Genomic DNA, 13,259 nt, shown 5'->3' with positions numbered 1-13,259 from the left:
ATTGATCCACGGGGAAAATGTAGAGCGTTTACCATATACTTATTATTTGTTTTCCAATATGTTCCATAGAGGCAACTGTTTTTGCAAGGTGACGTTGCAATCTCGTCTTATGATTCATTTTGCAGTTGCCAATATTTCAATTCATTCTCGGTAGAGGCTTTACATTTAGTTTCATATATAAATCAGGAGGCCATTTCGTCGAGGTTCTATGGTGTAGTGGTTAGCACTCTGGACTTTGAATCCAGCGACCTGGGTTCGACTCCCGGTAGGACCTTCAGATTTGAGTTTTATAAAATTTGGTACAACTGCCACCCCAGTTCACAGGCGGAACCTGTTTATGAAAACAACATGCACCTACCAACCTGCGTTCGACTCCCGGTAGGACCTTTATATTTAAATTTTATGGGGATAGTATAAAATCTGCGACGACGGGTATTTTCCCCAATTCTCAGGTAGAACAACATGCACCTACCAACCTGCGTTCGAATCCGGACAGGAACTTATATATGAATTTTATGGGATCTGGAAGACGGATATTTTCCCCAATTCACAGGTAAATCATTGGTCTTGGGACTTCATGGCTTCCATCTTTACAGCTCATGCTGCTTTGAATAAGCACACGTTCTCGCTGGGAAGCGAGCCTCACAGAAACTCCTCAACTTTTCTGGCGAGCCGTGGAAGACGGATATTTTCCCGCAGTTGTCTATAACGCGATTTTTTGAAAGTCTTTCTGGCGGATTTTTCCGGTCGAAATCTGGCAGGAATTATTGGAATAGCAAGTTTGATAGCTAGTTTTTGCACAATGAAAGCGTCCCAAGGTTTTTCAAGGTGCTGAATCCAAATATGCAGTTAAAAAACCATTTTAACTGCAAGAAATCAAGATTTGACCTCAATTCTTCCGCCGGATTCCGACAGACAACTCCTATTTTCCTCATTGGTCTTGGCACTTCATGGCTTCCATCTTTACAGCTCATGCTCCTTTGAATAAGCACACGTTCTCGCTGGGAAGCGAGCCTCACAGAAACTCCTCAACTTTTTTGGCGAGCCGTTAAATTTGTCAGAAAAAAAAATGGCTAGAATCTGTCTGTTTGTTTGGTTTTTTTATGGCTAGAATTTGTCTGTTTGTTTGTTTTTTTTTATATTAGAATTTGATAGAGCAATTGAATTTTGTTTGATAATGGAAATGGATTTATCACTATCAAAAATTTTTAGGCCCTCAAAATTTTAAAGTTTGACAATTATAATTTAGATTTTCAAAAATTTTGGTCATATTTAACAAAATCATATTACAATTTCCATTATTTTCTAAACAAATTTGAAATCTAGACTATTTTTTTCTTAAGAATTTGACGGATATAATCTACACAAATCCACCAAAAAATAACGTTTATCCGATCTAACCCCAAAAACATTGGAAAAATTTAACCTAATAACCTCCCAATAAACAAAATACTTAACATTAAAAAATTAATATACTTAACCACCACAGCTTAAACCAGTCTGTAACCTGTGATGCTTTCTATGTTAATAATCAAAACATTTTTCCCATGAAAGTGACTTTCATGTGATGCTTTCTATGTAAGTAATGCTTTCTATGTTAATAATCAAAACATTTTTCCCATGAAAGTGACTTTCATGTGATGCTTTCTATGTAAGTAATAATAACAATTTTTTTTGTGGGCGATCAAAACTCCTTTTTTGTTTTGTTTTACTGGGGCGCGGTCAATTTTCTTTGGACATTTTAAGGTGGAAAGAATTGAATGCAAACATCGAAACTAGCAGGAATAGGACTTGGGTCGTTTTCTGCACATTGTCTGGTCTCCACAGCTATGTAGTCTAGTCTAGTCCAGACATTATTATATAAAATATATTTCTAAAACAATTGTACTCTTACTACTCCCTTTTAACATATACTCATTATTACAAATATTACTCCTTTCTTTCAAGTAAGAGCTACATAACTACTTGCAACTAAGCACTTTACATCTGCAATTAATCACTTCAATGAGGAGTAAAAGATACCCATTTGAAAACACATGTAAGCCCACTTATGAGGAACACAGTGTTTTAAGAAGGGTTTGTCATATTCTGAGAATTTGATCATTTTTGATAGTGTATTAGTATTTTCTTTTTTATAGAATTTTGTATATGTATTTTTGATAGTGTATTAGTATTTTCTTTGTTATAGAATTTTGTATATGTATTTTTTTGTTTAGTTGAAATGATATAAAATCGCTAATCATATCAATATCATAACTTGTTATTGAAAGAAGTCAATAAATAAAATTGACTAAGCAATTTCATAAATAATAATAATTCCAATGAAAATGATCAATTTTATAATTAGCAATTGTCCCGAAAGGTGCAAAGAGAGGCCGAAAAGATTGGTAAATCGGAAATGTTGAATTGAAAAAATTGTACTTTGGTTTGAAATAATAATTGTTGTATTAGATTTAGGTTGTTTAGTGTGTTTGTGTTAAGTTGGTAATAAACAATCAAAATAATAATTGAAATATTGAGATGATGAAAGTCTCAAAGTTTGTCTATACATATAAAACAGGCAGTGGTGCCACATGCACACTTTTCTTAACAATGAGAAATGAGATCTTCTTGTCACCTACAATAGAAGATGTAACAACTATTCAAAGGATGGTTCTTATATTGTCAACAATATAATTTTTTATAATTCTACATCATCTAATGGATGGGTAGATGCATGAAGTTTTTGCATGAACTCTCTAGTATGATATTCACCTAATGTTTTACACTATCAACAAATAATTTGTCACTTCAAAGGTAAGTTGAACATATTTCCATTCATAAGCAAAGACACCCTTATTCTTTACAATTATGGATAGGCAACATTGATGGGTATCATTTGGAAATCATGACCCAAAAACAAAAAACAAAAAAAATATTTTTAGTATTCAACCAAAAAAATTTGGCCCGTAACCCATTTTTTTAATCCAAATTAAATACTTTTGAAAGATCCTTACCACAAATCAAAGAGTGTTTTTTTATTGGAGTTGAGATTTGAAAAACATTAATTCATTAGAAATATAATTAATATTATAATGATAATTTTTACAATTTAATTAAAATCAAATGTAAAAATAGAGTATCTCATTACAAACATTTTTCCTTACAATTTTTAGGCAATTATATTCTACCATAAAAACATGTGAGTAAACCCTTCACCAATATTAGTGCCCCCCATTAAACTAACAACACCAGTACCTTGATGGCTTTTCCATCAAGTTCGCTTCCCCACTCTAACATTGTTAGCCATGGTTGACTTGGTTTTCTTGTGGCTTGTCCTTCACGTTCGCTTCCCCACTATGACATCCCTCTACAGATCTCATAGGTTTGGTAATATGTCCATTATCCATGGACACAAAACTTTTGATTTTTTTCCCTTTATGAAGATGATGCTTGTGTTCATGATTCACACTATTACTTTTCTCCCCAGGTCTCAGGATTGAGACCCTGACAACATTATTTTATTTACCTCTTATTCTTGTTTTTTCCCTTATGCAAAGATTTAAATTATGATGAGAAGTAACTAATGAAAAATATATTATTTACTAAGTATCAAATATTTTTAAAGATTTTAATTTTGAATGATTTTCTTGCAGAGCTTAAGAATAAAAAATCACTATACCTATTTAAAAATCATGCACGAATATAGCAACAATATCTAGAAATAATGACATAAAATATATGAGGCAGTTATCCATATTGAAATATTTACTTTTGCAATGTTAAATATTATAAATTGCATTGGTCAATGTTATGACAACGTTGTTTTATCAACATTTAATGAAATGATTGATTTTATCAATAATGCCAATGTGTGAGCTTGCTATGTTGTTGGTACATACAACAACAACCATTGAGCTTTCTAAATAAACAACATTGAATGAAATGATTGATTTTATCAGTAATGCCAATGCATGAACTTACTATGTTGTTGGTACATACAACAACAACCATTGAACTTTCTAAATGTGATACTTATTCATATGTCTGGTAGCCCTTGAGCAAGTCTGAGCATTTTCGGCTTGTGGAAAAAGGAAAAAAGAGTTGCTGAAAATATTAAAAGAAAAATATTATTTATATTTTTCAAATTTTAATTTATGGTGTAATCATGGTGGTTATCTAGAGTTTTGATATCACTTTGATGGCTAGACAAGAAAACCATACAATAATATAATAGATAGAACTGTTACTCTGTAAATCAAATTAAGTCAATTAATTATTTGAAAATAAATCATTAAATAAACTCAAAATTATTAATAATTATATTAATAGACGTTATATTTTTAATAGGGCTTTCAGAATTATCAAGAATTATTAGGTGGATGGTAGGGATTTAAACTCCATAGAATAATGTAGAATATTTTTTTTTGTTAAGCTTGGTAGGACCATTCCATTTTCTATTAAATAAAAACAAGTTTAACCACACAGATAAACCGAGTGGCCTCAACTTGCCCCATAGGGAAACCAAGTCTGTTGGCCAGCAGTTCGCAGTATAAGCCATTCAAAAACAATATTGTCTTAGACTTTCCAGCCAGGCTAGATATGTCTCTACTTCATGACCAAACACTACATAACTATTTAAACTGATATTTGCAACATGGAAATTAAAATCTATCAGTATAAGACAAAATTTTGCATGGATGTTGTTCTAGTCCTTCTTTTCCTCTAAGACAGATGCAACAGGTGTTGGGTCCTGGGCGGATGCTCCAGGCATACCATACAACTCCAGGATGCAAGGTATATGGCGGTCAATTCTATCTAGCTGAATATCCTACTTATGCAGTTGAAAGAGGATTTTCTCCATATCCTTCTTGTAGTTCGGCAATCCTTGTAGTGTCACCACCATCCCCACTGAGATATGTTCCATAGCCTTGCCTAATAAACTCTTCATTAGCCAATACAAGTACAGAGTTTGCTTGAACTGAGTGATTCTTCTGCGGGTGTTTCCCGGATCCGAGACTAAGGTCCTCCAGTTGTCCATCTCCTCCTCTATCTCACTGCCTTGTTTCACTTCCTCTTCCCATTCTTCCAGCAGCTTTCGGATGCCCACATCCGTCCCCTCTTGGTAAGCTTCTGCCGCCTCTGTTATGAGATGTTCTACTGATTTTCTGCCCTTGCGTGGCTCCGATGTGCTTGGCCCCTTATCTTTCTTGGGTGTTGGGCCTCTCCTACCATGCCCACGGCCTCGTGCAACACGAGCCATCACCTGTTGTCCTGAGCACTGATGACATCCACAGTAAGTTAGTTTTAAACACAGAATTGAAATTATACACCACCTCACCCATTCCTTATTGCTTGTAGCAGGGTATTTCTTGCCATGCTTCTCTTCTCTGCCAGTTCTCCCCACAGTCATGTTGGGGTGGGTCAGAGCCTGCAACCCCCAATGGGAAAGGCCCTGAACCCAGCCCCTTGAAGCGCCCTTTCCCCCCTCTCCATTTCGCTCGGTCGTATGCAGGTCTACCCTCCCATGCCCATGCCAAGCTCGCAGTCCCCCCTTGTGTTCTATTACATGCCAGCTATGTATCAGGTACCTTTCCTCCTTTGCCTCAGCCTTAGAGCTCTTGCCTCTCTGTCCCCCCCAATTGGGTCTCCACCCATAATGTCTGGTCTTACCCTCACTCCGGTATGGGTTCCAGGTAGCCCAATGCTTACTATGTGATTCTCAGGTATCACTACATCCTAGGCTACCTACCAGTTGCTTTCCCCTGCCCCCATCACTGCGACATTTCCCCTCTTGCATTACCCTGCGACAGACAAGCTTATCCCCCCTTGTTGCTAGAGCGCGAAACTTCCCATCCTAACAGAAGGCAATTGTCCCCCCAACTATCATGGGTATCACCCATTTGACATAAGGTAAAAATGCAGAACTAGGCCATGGCGAGCAATTACCTGCCCCATTGCCACCAACAATTTCCTATCCCCTAGACATAACCTCTTGCATTCCAGCTAAACCCCAGCAAGACCATAATTACAGGTTTGAGGTGGAGTTGAATAACATACCCGAAGTCCGTAGTTGTTCGACGACAACCTTGGTTCTTCACGTTCTGACGATCACCACCAGCTCTGAGCCACCACCCTTCTCTGCAATCTATCATGCTAACACTGCATGTTGAAATGCCTCTCCGTCCGTTATACCCTGCCTTGCCTCCAGTCCCGCCACCTTGCCCACCTCCCCAGCATGCAATCATGCCAAGGGTCACCGCACCCCCTGCCTTGAGCACGTGGGGACAATGGTATTAAGTGCCCAGGTACTCTTCATTACTACACCCTTGCGCTCCCAGCTGTCGGCCCGCATCCCGATCGAGATAGAATAATGTACACTATTATTAGTAGTATGCATAAATAAAAAGTTGAGATTCAACTCCAAAATAGATATGTTCTTTTTTCATTTAAGTTAAATTGATTAATCAAAGAAAATGTCACATTAACAAGTGTTATGGTTTTTTTGGCACATATGGTATTCATAAGCCATGGTATTGTAACAAAGCCTATTTGCAAACATAGTAAAGTGGGAGTGTATCTGCATGGTTAAAAATCTTATTATATGTTTTTGTAAATGTATAATAATTTCTTATTGTCATTTAAACTTGATTTACAATTTAGTAGTTTTATAATCAATAATTTAATAGTTACAAGTTTTTTTGGTAGGTATTTTTTTGAAATTATTAATTTTGAATATGTAATCCACTAATTTTTTTTTGAGAATTTTTAGATACTAAGTCTATTTATACATTTAAAGCAAAATTCAATATTTAAAGCAAAATTCAATATTATGCTATCAAATGTCAATGTTAATGAAAATATTACCAAAAAAATTCAAATCAATTATACTACTTTGTTTATAGACAAACGTGGCTGAGTTGAATCTATTGGAAAGCAAGTATATGTTTATAAATAACTTATTTTTTTTTATTCCCATGTTATTTTGATCTTAATTAACTGAATAATTCTGTGAGATCTGTAGGTTAGGAGTTCTATTCCCGCTTGTTCTCACAATGTAAATCTAATTCCACCGTCTCTTACCTTCGAATTGCTACCACCTGCATTTATTTTTCATTCTACAGAGCATCAGGGCAATACACCCTAGCTGTTGAATTGTTGCCTTTGAATTTTATGATTGGCCTTGTATAATAAATCTCAGGACACTTTTACTTTATTGGAATTTATATTTTTCCCCACGGCAGAGTATGAAAAAATGTGAGGCTAGCTGTAAAATGTGGGTCATATGTGCACATATGTCAGCCGTAAAATCTAAGGTCATATGGTGAATAGATGTCACACTTAAACAAAAAAGGTAGACAAATATCCTAGGCGAACTGATTCAAAAGAAAGGCTTATCGGCCTAATTAAATATTTTTATGCAAACTTCAAGTAAGCAAATTTTATTTGAAAGATACCTTGAAAATTATATTATTATCCACTTAAAAAAGATAACATATTTATATTTTAGACCATTTAATATCTATTTAAAAACCATTGAAAAAGCACTTCACTTTCATCGATAACTTTCCCTTTTTTAGTTTGTGCCTTAAAGAATGTCAATTTAAATAAAGGACAACATGGAATGAATATCACTTCTACATCTTCTACTGAGTTGAATTTATGTGGCTTAATCTAGCTTTAGGGCTATATAATCGTTTTATATCTTTTGAAAGTTCTGTACTTTATAGTCAAGGAATATAAGTTTGAAATTTTAGTGAAAGATTCATTTCATTCCTTTTCAAGGGTACAGATAAACAAATAAGACACTAAATAAGTAACACAAACCCTAGTGTATTGTTCAAGGCTCCTCTTCAACGCTGAAAGCAAACATGTCACTTACTTTACCCTATTGCTCTCTTTGCTATTTTTCTCTGCTTGAGAACCCAATGTACAATATAATAGATTTGAGTTCAAATTATTTAGATTTATTAGATGTCGACATATAGGTTACTAGTCAGTCATAACATTATTCATTGGATTGGAATCATTTTTCACTGGTGAGGGACTTATTTTATAATGTAATAGAATTGCAACATTATTTACAGGTTACTAGTTGGTTGCAACATTACTTGCAAGCTACATTGTTTCTAAGTGAATGTCGTGTCAATTAACACTACTTAACAGTTTAAGACACCCATAATTTAATAGATCAAAGCAGTGCTGCAATTCGACTTTGCTCATTAAAAATGATCAAATTTGTCCATTGATTGAAAATTTTCATTGAAATGTTTAGTTCCAACCCTAAATATGAAAGTGTTTTAATTCCAGCCTTGAATCTAACTTCAATCAAACCTTGAATTTGACTTCAAATGTTCCTTCCCAATGGATCCTTAAATGGCCATGTAGTACGAAAATGGGGGCCTTGTGAATTACCATGGCATTTACATCGATAAGCTTGAAGGCTATTTAGAGGAAGCAGGATGTGATGGCACGATCTTAGCTGGGATAGTCGTCATCCTTCTTCTCTATGCTGATGATATTGTTCTTTTGGCAAGGTGCTCATCTGATCTTGATAAGCAACTCAGGCTTCTTAAGGATTTCTGCTCTACCATGGGTATACTGTTAACACTGAGAAAACAAAAGTTATGATTATCAAATCCAAGAAGGACACTTACGCTAATTTTATGTATGACAATAATAACTTGGAGGAAGTGTATTCTTACAAGTACCGAGGAATTGATATTCATCACAAGCTCAACTGGAACCATAGCATTGAGAAAAGGATTAATGGGGGGTGGAAAGCTTCTTTTGGTCTTGAAAATAATTGTAAAACAACAAACCTCGTAATGTGGGATAAAAAGAAGTTCCTCTTTGAAACTTTAGTCACTCCTGTTATCTTATTTGGCTGTGAGGTTTGGGGTTGCAGCATCCCCAGAGAATCATGGAGAAATATTGAGCAAATCCAAAAGTTTTTTATAACTTATAACCTGAAAATTAAAAGTAATACACCCTATCCTATTCTCCTTATAGAAGCAAGTCTTTCCCCTATTGAGAGCCTAGCTATGATTAGGTTTCTGCTGTACAAACACAAACTCAATAACATAGACGATCATAGACTTCCTAAGCTAGCTTTAAATTCCAGCCAAAACCACCTAAGGCTCAATGGGGGTGGCATAAAGACACAAGGGCTTGGTTAAACTATTGGGAGATCAACGAGAATGATGCATTGCAAAACATAAATAACATTAAAGATATTGTTACTTCTAAGTTCAAAGAAAAATGCGGTGTGAGAAAGATTTAGCGGCTAAAAGAAAATTAAGTTATTATAAGAAGGTCATCAACCCCACTCTAGAAGATCAAAAGTATCTCTCTATTTTAACTAGCTCAAGGAAGAAAATTAATATAGCAAAGATTAGAACGAATTCTCATGAGCTCCATAGTGAAACAGGTCGTTGGGTAGTTCCTAAAACGCCATGGATGGAAAGGATCTGCCATATATGTGAGAATAGGAACATCGAGGATGAAAACCACTTCCTCTTACAGTGCCCCGCGTACAACCACATTAGATCTCAATTTCACAATCTTTGTTACAATACTGACCTTCCTAGCCTTTTACAATGTCAAAATTATAGCGAGCTTGGGAGACTTCTCTCCAAGCTTTTTGAGCATAGGAATAAAATCTTAAATCAAAATAAATATTTTGTTTCTTTAGGTCCGATAGACCAATGTTTGGTCTCAGCGGACGTTAACCATCATCATCATGAACGAGAGTTAAATGCATAGAATTCTTCATTTTTGCCTCTTGCAAAACTGTAATTCTCATTTTGTACAAATTTTTTTTGGTACTTCAAGATTAGAAGGGAAAATAATATGCAATTGTTATTTAAATTTTTGAAAGATAAAATTTTTATGAGGCTTTAAAAAAACACTATTAACAAAAATAATACTAAATTCATTCAAAATTGCACTGTGACATAACTACAAACTAATAATTCATAATTATTTTTTTGAAAAAAAAAAACAAAAACTTCAACTTTATTGGCATTTAATATAACTAAAAATATTAAATTAATTTGCTTACTAAATTTTATAATTATAAAAATAAAATAAAATTTTATAAACAAAATAATATCTTTTTAATTTTGTTAATAAATTTTATAATAATAAATTTTTAATTTTGTCAATAAAATTGATAATATATTAAAATATAAAATAAATTATTTAAGACCTAGATAGAAATCCATTTACAAACAATACAAATGTTTAATTCTATTAATAAGTGGGGTAATATATTGGATTTTGGGATTGCTACCCGTGACCTAGCTTTATTTGACTCTATACACCAAATTCTCATGGGAGTTGTCTATAATGCGACTTTTTGAGATTCCGATGACGGAATCCGGGGGAAGAAATTGAGATGAAATCATGATTTGTTGCAGTTAAAATGGTTTTTTAACTGCATATTCGGATTCAGCACCCTGAAAAACCCCTGGGACGGTTTCATTGTGCAAAAATTAGCTATCAAATTTGGATTCCAATAAATTACTGCCGGATTTTCACCGGAAAAAATCGCCGGAAAGGCTTTCAAAAAGTCGCGTTAAAGACTACTCCATTCTCATGAACATTTCATTTTTGAAAATTGGAGCTTGCTCTTACATTGGGCTGACTTCCATCCTCGAAAGTTGTTGCATGTGGCAAGGAATATGTTATCCGTTATGAAAAAATGAAAACTAAGAGAACACTTTAGAAATGGGAAAAAATTTCATCATATTAGCTAAACTAATGAAAAACACTATCCTAGTGAAAACACATAAAAGTAAAAATATCAAAATTAATGTTTGAATTAGAAAATAATATTACTATTACTATTAACAATCTAATTTGTTTAAAATTTTGATCTTGAGAATTGATATTATTCTAAACCAAAAAGTACACATACATATCAAAACTAATGTTTGAATTAGAAAATAATATTACTATTACTATCATCAATCTAATTTGTCTAAAATTTTGATTTTGAGAATTGCTATTATTCTAAACAAAAAAGTTAAAATTGATGCTCAAATAAAAAAGTGATATTATGGTTTTTTTTTTTCAATTAAAATTACAACTTAATTGCGTTAATAGTTAATATAATCATTAATGAAAAACTCAAATCAACTCTTTAATCATGACTTGGAAATTTATTTATTAATTATTTCTAAAAATAAATAAATAAATCAAATATAAATCTAGAATTTTTTTTTCTTCTGAAAAGCCATGTTTAAAAAAAAACCAAAAAAAAACTTTATTTTTTTTAAATAATTAAAAAAATAAAAAAATACAATATTAAAAAAAACCAATTAAAAAATATCAGTTTCAGTAGAAGACAAGTAATTGTTTCTTCCTTAGTTACCTACCCCATCCCCTTCCACTGCACCCCATCCGCACTAGAAACTAGAAATTGTACTCCCCTCATTACCAACTCTCGTCCCCACTAAAAACTGTCTTCACCTCATTACTGATGCTGTCTCCTTTCCCTCCCCATCTCATCATACCCCCACCCTCTTAGCATTACACATGGAATTTTTTTTTTAAATAAAAAAGTTTATCTGCAGTTTTTTTTTTTTTTTTTCAATTTATGATAATTTTCATGGAAAGATTTAGGAGTTGTTTTTGAATTTTTTAAATTTGTATTAGTGTTAAGTGGCCAAAACCATTATTTTAATTAAGTATTTCTAGAGAATCTTCAAAAACGAGAATGGACCAGTGACAACATGTCTAGACTTGAACCCTCATAGGATGGAAACAAATTGTTCATTGAACAACCTGAGCTAAGATCCTTTGACTTACTTAAGTTGCAATTTTAACATTAAAAAAACATTATTGCTATTGGTAATATCATTTTGGGATTTGAAAATCAATCTAAAAGTTTGTCTTGCAATAATATTGGTTATTAAGACTGAACTTTTATATGTCAAAATTTTAAGTATCCCAAAAAAAATTGTTACCAATAATACTATTTTTTGATTCAAGATAAAAAAATCATTAAAATAATATCATTTTTTTAAATTCAAAAATAAAAATAACCAGTAAAATTCTCATTAAATTAATAACTTTGTTTCCATCCAAATTTATAACTAACAACGCAATCATTTTCATGCTCTTAGTTATCTAAAAATTCATGCATGTCTATTCCATTTACGACGAAAGGAAAAGTGGCCACACTGTTTTAATACTATTTTTTGAGTAACTAAACTCAAAAATCTTGATATCCCGATAAGTAATTGGGAAGGCTATTATCCCCTTTACTATATAAAGAGGAGGGTGTCTACGAGGATGTAAGAGTTTTTTAATTTTTGGGAGCAATTAAGTTCTCGAGAAATAATTAGAAAATCATTATATTTTTTATCATGGAAAGTAGAAGTAGAGTGCACATAAATTTTTAATATTTTTTTTCAACAACAAAATTTTAAAAAATAATAAGACATGAAAACTAAAGAATAATGATAAAAAACAATCATAATATTATAGAAGAAAAATTAAATATTTAAAATAAAAATAAAAAAATAACATATAAAATTGGAAATAAATATCAACCGTGTGCGACTCTATTATGTAGTGTAAAGTGAAGCTAGATAAATTATCGTTGAAATGTGATATTGGGTTGATGTTTTCCTCGAGTCTCCAACATTTAAACTCAACTCGCCAAACTCCAAGAGTCTAATGTTCACTTCTAACCTCTCAAACCTCAAAATTCTCAAACAATACAATATAATAAACAATGACTTAGACATAGTCACACATAAGTATTTGCAAATGCTCTCAAACTTTGGTGGTAATTACACAATCTTTTGTATGCTTTCATAAAAATGTGTGATAACAATGATATTTCATGAGGTTATAAAATTATTTTAGCAATTAGGTTTTAGGGTTACAATTGAGAAAAAATGAAGCAAGTAAAAATGAAAAAATAGTCATTATTATTCGACCACTTTGACAAAACTAGCACAAGAACAACAAATCATTCATACTAAAGGTTTCAAATTGTGACGTTGGGTTGTCCCAAAGCAAGCAACTTAAATCCTTTCCCCAAAATCTGTTCACAATGTCATAACAACATCACTATGCATTGCATTCTCACAGAATTTCACTCCTACCAAATGGCTTGATGACTAGCCATTTTTTCAAACATAGCCATTGATAGACCAAATTAAGCTAAGCTATACTCAACCAACCAAAAGTCAAGTTAAGGGTAACAAACTTGCCATAATGCTTCATTTTTTCTTAATTGTTTTTCTCATTTTTTCATTTATGTC

General features: G+C 32.9%; 1 non-coding gene across 1 annotated transcript; it reads left to right on the top strand.

Annotated features, from left to right (window-relative positions):
* The first annotated feature begins 202 nt into the window (after nt 1-202).
* On the top strand, nt 203-274 carry TRNAQ-UUG (transfer RNA glutamine (anticodon UUG)). Its single transcript has one exon. It is a non-coding gene; the product is annotated as a tRNA-Gln (tRNA).
* Nucleotides 275-13,259: the final 12,985 nt, after the last annotated feature.

The sequence above is a fragment of the Pinus tabuliformis genome, chromosome 9, assembly GCF_031772625.1.
Source record: "Pinus tabuliformis cultivar Carrire ecotype Pingquan chromosome 9, CPIR1, whole genome shotgun sequence".
Lineage (NCBI taxonomy): Eukaryota > Viridiplantae > Streptophyta > Pinopsida > Pinales > Pinaceae > Pinus > Pinus tabuliformis.
This window is presented reverse-complemented; position numbering and strand designations above follow the sequence as displayed.